This window comes from Triticum urartu, chromosome 3A (genome assembly GCF_056163025.1).
Source record: "Triticum urartu cultivar PI428250 chromosome 3A, HENAU_Tu73, whole genome shotgun sequence".
Lineage (NCBI taxonomy): Eukaryota > Viridiplantae > Streptophyta > Magnoliopsida > Poales > Poaceae > Triticum > Triticum urartu.
The window spans coordinates 9,740,243-9,747,210 of record NC_141875.1 but is presented as its reverse complement, the minus strand read 5'-3'; the positions used below and the strand labels follow the sequence as shown (position 1 = coordinate 9,747,210).

The window sequence follows — 6,968 nt, the reverse complement described above, 5'->3', positions numbered from 1 at the left end:
AATTGCCTTCATTAAAGGTATAAACATTATGGAGGGAGTTGTCCTTGATGAGGCTATGAATTATATCCACTTTAAGAAGTAAATTGCCTTGCTTTTAAAGATGATTTTGAAAAAAGCTTATGATAAAATTAAATGGCCTTTTGTCCTTCAAATGCTCAAGATGAAAGGTTTTCCTCATAAGTGGTGTGGCTAGCTCACGTTAACTATGAGAGGGGTCATGTGGGAGTGAAAGTCAATGATGAATTTCGCAAAAAAAAGTCAATGATGAAGTTGGACCTTATTTCAAGACTCACAAAGGACCGAGGCAGGGGGATCCCTATCCCCTCTGCTTTTTGACTTAGCTGTTGATTCTTACCTGTGATTATGGAAAAAGGCTAGTCAAAATAGATCTGTTAAAGGAGTCTTGGGAGATTTTTTTTGCAGGGGGTCAATATGCCTTAATATGCTGATGACACCATATTCTTATTACAAGATAATATAGACAATGTTAAAAACATAAATTCATTTTATGTGCTTTTGAACAAATTTCTGGCTTGATTATGTATTTCCATAAAAGTGAATTATTCTCATTTGGGGATGCCAATGATGAGGTCGAACTATATCATGAGATATTTACTTGTCAGTTGAGGAATCTACCTACGAATATCTTGGCATATGCTTTTGCTCAGAATTTGATCTCTTGTAGATGTATGTTATGCTTGTAGCTTGTATTAGGGCTCGGTTCATATGGTTCCTTAATAGAAATTGGAGGGGTGGCCCCTTCTTCATTCCACAAAAAAACAAAACACTTGCGGGTCTTCTTTACGGATTGTGATGGGAGTTTAAGATGAAAAGTTGAAAACTATATGTATATATTTGTCTCCAAAGTTTGCATATAATTTCCTTTTCTTTTTTCTACAAATATTAAGATAAAAATCAGTTGTAAAAGTTACATCTTGAAGGCCAAACGTGGCTTATTTAGCTATTTGTGATATGGAGAGAGTATTTATCATACAATTGGGTTTAGGGTCTATGCAGGAAATCTATGTACGTGGTATATATATGCACATCCGGCGCCTGTCCACTACTCAGGAAACCATGCATATGCATGCATGCATGCATCTATGTGTATGATCAGACATCTATCTCGGCTGGAACTCCGATAAGGACATCTCGTTGACGGACGGCGCAGTTGCTGATGCTTGGGCGCCCGGCTCTAACCCGGACGCGCTGTCATCGGTCTCGCCGCCGCGTGCGAAAGTGAACGCCGGCTTGGACGGCGCCGGGAAGTCCGACGCGTGGCCGTGCAGCATCACGAGGACGTCCAGCATGGCCGGGCGGTCCGCCGGGTTCTCCTGCACGCAGAGGAGCCCCAGGTGGATGGACTTGATCACCTCGCCCTCCTGCCCCGCGACCATGTTGCAGTCCAGCGACGGGTCCGTCGTCTCCAGCGGCGTTCCCTTCAGCCACTTGGTCCCATACCTGCAGGATATATTCATGAAAACATCATACATCATATATGATCGCAAGTACTCGTATGTAGTGCCCATGCCAAGCATGCATGCATGATCTCAGATAGCTTGTGCTCACATAGCTGAGCATGGTGCCCGAGTCTTCCAAGGATGATTCTTCAAGCAAGTCGGTGTTTTTCCTTCCCGTAACGATCTCCAGCACCAGAACGCCGAAGCTATACACGTCTATCTTGACCGACAGGCGCCCTCGAACTGCGTACTCCGGCGCCATGTATCCACTGCGACACACCAGAAATTAATATATACTCTGGCTTCATATATAATCGAGAAATTCACCATAGAGATAGATATATAGATACTCGGCTTGTCGCCGTCGAGCTAACGTACAGTGTTCCGACAACTTGGCTAGTGACGGCACTCGGCCTGTCGCCGTCGAAGAGCCTGGCCAGGCCGAAATCCGAGATCTTGGGGTTCATATCGGTGTCGAGCAGGATGTTGCTGGCCTTGAGATCGCGGTGTAAGATCGTTACCTGCGAGTCCTCGTGGAGGTACAGGAGGCCTCGTGCCGTCCCGTAGATTATGCGGTACCTTGTCTCCCAGCACAACGATTGCCGCTTCTCAACTTCAGGCGCTGCAGATTATATTAATTAGTTATTACGACACGGTTAATGTGTTTGTCGTCTGCATGCATGCAGCATGCGTATGTAGCATCTGGATCGATCGTCCGTACCGAAAAGAAAGATGTCGAGGCTCCGGTTGGGCAGGTACTCGTACACCACCAACTTCTCCTTCCCCTTCAAGCACACTCCGAGAAGCTTTGTCAGATTGTTGTGCCGGAGCTTGGCTACCAGCAGTAGCTCATTTCTCAGTTCCTTCACACCTTGCCCTGAAGCTTTGTCCAATCTCTTCACAGCTATTTGCCGCCCATGACGCAACACCCCCTGAAAAATACAATTCAGATGGTTTCCACCTAAACCAGACCAATCTCTGTAAATAAACAAATTATCTTTTGTGTGTGTGTGTGGTTTTAGATGGCAAACCACGCTTGTCTACGCGGTATATTTTCTATATTTATGTGAAGTGCGGGAACACATTATCTGATCAAGAGCTTCATAATACATCAGGTAAGTTGAATATATCTACATTTATTATTATTATTATTATTATTATTATTATTATTATTACTATTATTATTATTATTATTATTAAGTGAGTGGAGAAAAGTTTGTGCCCATTCGTCATGTTTTTTGCAGAAAATCCGCTACTATTTCTTTAAATCAATCTGCGGTTCAAGTTTAAGTGAGTCGTTTTCTTGCAGAAAGCCCCCTGCAGTCCACTCGCCCAAACTAAAAATTTAACACTAAAGTCGTGATTTGAGCAAATATTTTCAGAATTACTACATTTTTATACATCGTTTTACTAGATCTTGTAAATAGCGTTACTAGGGGCGTAGAATAAGCTATTCTACAACCCCGCTCTTCATATACCATATAGATGATACCACTATACCTCATTATTATTTGTACTATACCTTATTAATTATTACTAGATACCTCAAACTGAGTTTTGTCAAAAAATCCATTTGGGTGCATGTATTTTATTGTGTACACACATAAATTGTTACTTTGTACATACAAATGGTATATTATGTAAACTATGAGCCTTGATGATATTTTTCATAAAATTTGTATTGAGGTATCTTAGAATAATTAATAAGGTATATTGAGAATGAAAAGGAGGTATAAAACATTTGATAATGAAGTATATTGAACGTGGGTACTCCCAGGAGTACAGAAAATTGGTACTCCGCTCATGAGTCTAAGTCTTAAGCAAAACAATTTCACCAATTCCTCTCTATTCCCTCTAATATGATATCAGCCTAACCTCGATCCACAACCCTAGCCCCCGTTTCTACACGGCGCCTCCTCCGGGGCGATCGATCTACATGATCGCCACCAGGGCCGTGCTGCCCGTACCTAGAGTTTGTCCGCCAGTCGTGTTGACTGGCTGTCCAAATTAGTCTTTTTTCGATCCTTTGATCCGGGTTTTCTCTCTCTCGTTGGTCGCATTGATCGGCATTTTTTTTTTGGTTTTCGATCTAAGATCGGTTTGCGTCGCCCGCCGCCGCTGTCGACCCCGCACACCTCTACTCTGACACCAGCGCGACCACATGGACTCTTCACCGACCCAGCAGCCTCGCGCAACATAGGGGCCCGTCAGGCCGTCATCCGCACGTATGCCTGCCCGTCGCTGCCCTGTCCCTGAGTACAACGCATCCTCCATCGATCGAGCTATGGGTTGTCGTTGCGTCTCCCTGTCGGGCCGCAGCGCCGCCGCCTAATGGTTCTCCCTGCGGCTGCGCTGATCCGCGTCGTCGCTGCATAGCTCTTTTAGGCCATAGCGCCGCGGCACGCGGTCCACGTCGTCGTCTCGAGGCCATTTGCACCGACCCACACGCTGCTGTTGCATCGCCCCTTCGGCCTTAGTGCCGCGACCCGCGGTCCACCTTCACCCCTAGGCCGTCCGCTCCGGGCCATCCCCGTGGCTGCGCCGATCCTCGCGATGCTGTTGCGTCGCTGCATCGGGCCATAGTGATCATGGCACGCGGTCCCTGCCACCGCCAGCCCGACACGTGCGTCGCCGCTGGGTCGCCCCTTTGGGCCGTAATGCCGCGGCAAACGGTCCACTTCGCCGTCCATGCGAGTCGAGTTCTATGTGGTATGCGCCGCACCGCCTTCCTAGGCGCGGGAACGCCACCGTCCGCGCCAGTATTCGTCACGCTGTCGGGTTCTTCCTCGCCTACTTCGAGCATTGCTGCTGCGCTCCTAACCTAGCTGTTGTCGCCGCTCTTCTTCCTGGTCCACAGCGACTTCCTCGACGATACCGGCCACCCCGACTCGACATTGACAACAGCGGCCCTCGCACGACTACCTCGACCGCGGCTACACCACCCTACACTCTCGGCTACCTCGACATCAGCACAAAGGGCTACTGCCTTGCTTGATTTTTGACTTAATTAAGGGGAAGTTGAACTACTTGATTTCATATTATAGATGCTGATTACTTTTTTATAAATAAACTTTGCCAAACTTGATTTGTTTTTGTACTTAGGACCATGGTTTGGGAACTCGTTCTGAATCTGAGTTTCGGTAAAATTCAGTTATGTGGAAAAAATAATCGGATTTACATGTTAATTAATCAGATCGAAGTTGAAGTTCAAACCCCCCACGACCTAGGTTGTACAAGCAAGCATGCCATACTAAATGCAATATGTCTAAATAAAAACCATGTTGTAATTGACTAGATTTAGAATTTGAAAATTTCAGTTATCTATTTGGGATTCTTACCGATACTTCTCCCCGAATTTTGGTCATTCCATTGTGGTCTGATTTTTTTTATTCGGAAATACAAAACCTTGATTCGGACAAAACTTATATGCCTTATATTTTAGAAAGAATGGGTATTACGGATCCAGATACAAATTTACTTCTTTTTTTCAAATATGTAGGGAACATATACGTCTGCATGTGGGATTTGTTTGTCAAATTTTTCTGAAACTTGCTTGAAAAATCCACCCTCCATGCCAAAAGACCAATCGTACATACCTTGTATACTGCCCCAAAACCTCCATGCCCAAGCTTATTCTCTTCGGCGAAATTGTCGGTTGCTTGCCTCAACGTTGGCAGGTCAAACAGAAGTGATTCAGGGTCTTCGTCATCTTCCTGGTAAGCTGAATACAAAGAGAGGGGAAATTTCTTACTTAACTGGATCATCTTCGTGATAACACCAGTTATGGATGCAATTTCAAAACAAAAACAAAAACTTCTTACAGAGCTGTGTCGTAGCCTTATTTCTCCATAGGAAGATCATAGATAGGGACAAGACGATAACCGCGACGCCGAGAACAACGGCCGATACTGTCGCCGCCTGTTGTCGCCACCTTATCCCGTCTCTTGTAGAAGACGGGAGGGCAGAAGGTGGTGGCGGCGTGGGCCGCGGGGCGACGAGCTTCAGCGCGGGGCTGCCGTCGTAGAACTCGTGCGTCTCGAACCTGAGGCTGCACCATATGGCCAGGATCCGCCCTCCGACGCTGCCGTTGAAGAACAACCCCGGCATCTCGTCGATGAGCCCCTGGAGGCACGCGCGGCACGGGCCCGGCGCCTGGTCCGGTGTGCACTGCACCATCCCGTTGATGTTGTGCACCACCTCCTTGCTGGTGGTGACCGGGAATCCCTGGTCTGAGATCATGACGCCGGCGGCGTACCTGGACGTGGTGTTGAACGCGGCCCAGTCGGCGAGCGCGGCCACGAGGCTCACCACGATTGCGACGAACCGGCCAGCGTCGCCGGGGGCCACAAAGTCGTCGCTGGCTCCCTTGGCTTGCACCTGCCCGTTGTGCGGGTTGGTGAGGAAGTCCAGGAAGGAGTAGCGGACGGTGCAGCGGTCGTAGAAGATGGACACGTCCATGACGCCCATGCACCTGCCGAATGCGACCTCCGGCGCGAGGGCGAGGCAGGAGGACGCGCACTCTGTGCCGTTGGTGGCGTCGCCGCGGCAGAGCCCAAGGCCCCACACCGTGTCGGGGCGGGCGCCGACGACGGCCGTTGCGAACAGCGAGCGGGAGGCGTTGGCGGCGAGGGACGCCAGGAGGGTGCGGACGTTGGATTGGTAGGTGCTGTTCTCAGAGTAGTACGTGCCGTTATTGCACTCCCACGTCACGAGCTCCGCCCTGGCGCTGGCGGACGGCGTTACCAAGCTGCAAAGTGATGATAACAGTAGCAGGACGACGGAGGCAATGCTCGCTGAGCGTATGTCCATCTTGTGCAGCGGCGCCGTTCCGGTGCACGTACGCGTCCCGGTGCCGGCATATGTATCACACGAGGCGTCGAGGCGTAATGGTTTAGGACGGTGTCTATCTCTATCTATATATGCGCGCGGTATAATTTTTCAGGTTTGCTATTTCACATCTAGCTATCTCACATCTAAGTCTAGAGCCATTAGATTATACTCCTATGTCTTTAATATTCGTGCAAAAGGCCATGATCTGGATGCTGCGCTCGCTCGGCGGCGCGTTGTCTCAGGCGTTGCATGTGTCCAGGTCCTTGCTAGTGCTAGATCGGGCGTTATTGGTTTTTCCAAGTCTATGCTGCTCAAGGTCGTTGCTACTGCGAGGTTGATTGCCTTTTTTTTTCATTTATTTCACAAGTCTGTGGTACACTCAGTCCTAGTTCTTCTCATTTTTCTACACTCTTATTTGATACCTGGTATTTGTTTTCTTGTTTGTTTTCGTTTTATTTTCCTTTTTTGTTTTCCTTTTTCTATTTTATTGTTTGTTTTAAATTATAAAGTATTTTATATTCACAATTTGTTTATATTTTCTATTTCCATTTTTCTTTTCCCCCTTTATTCTTTATTTATTCATTTAAATTCATGAACTTGTTTTTACTCTGTCATATGTTCGCTTTAAATGTCGTGCAAATCTTGATTGCGGGTTATTTTGTCACACGCGCTCTGTGT

The 6,968-nt window shown here is 47.4% G+C and overlaps 1 pseudogene across 1 annotated transcript; it reads right to left on the bottom strand.

Annotated features, from left to right (window-relative positions):
* Positions 1 to 858: 858 nt before the first annotated feature.
* Positions 859 to 6,370, bottom strand: LOC125542336 (cysteine-rich receptor-like protein kinase 6; annotated as a pseudogene). The gene is made up of 6 exons (XR_015617932.1): positions 5,282 to 6,370; positions 5,057 to 5,181; positions 2,182 to 2,392; positions 1,839 to 2,082; positions 1,570 to 1,729; positions 859 to 1,461 (listed from the first exon to the last, which is right to left on the bottom strand). The product of XR_015617932.1 is annotated as a cysteine-rich receptor-like protein kinase 6 (transcript).
* Between the last annotated feature and the right edge of the window lie 598 nt (positions 6,371 to 6,968).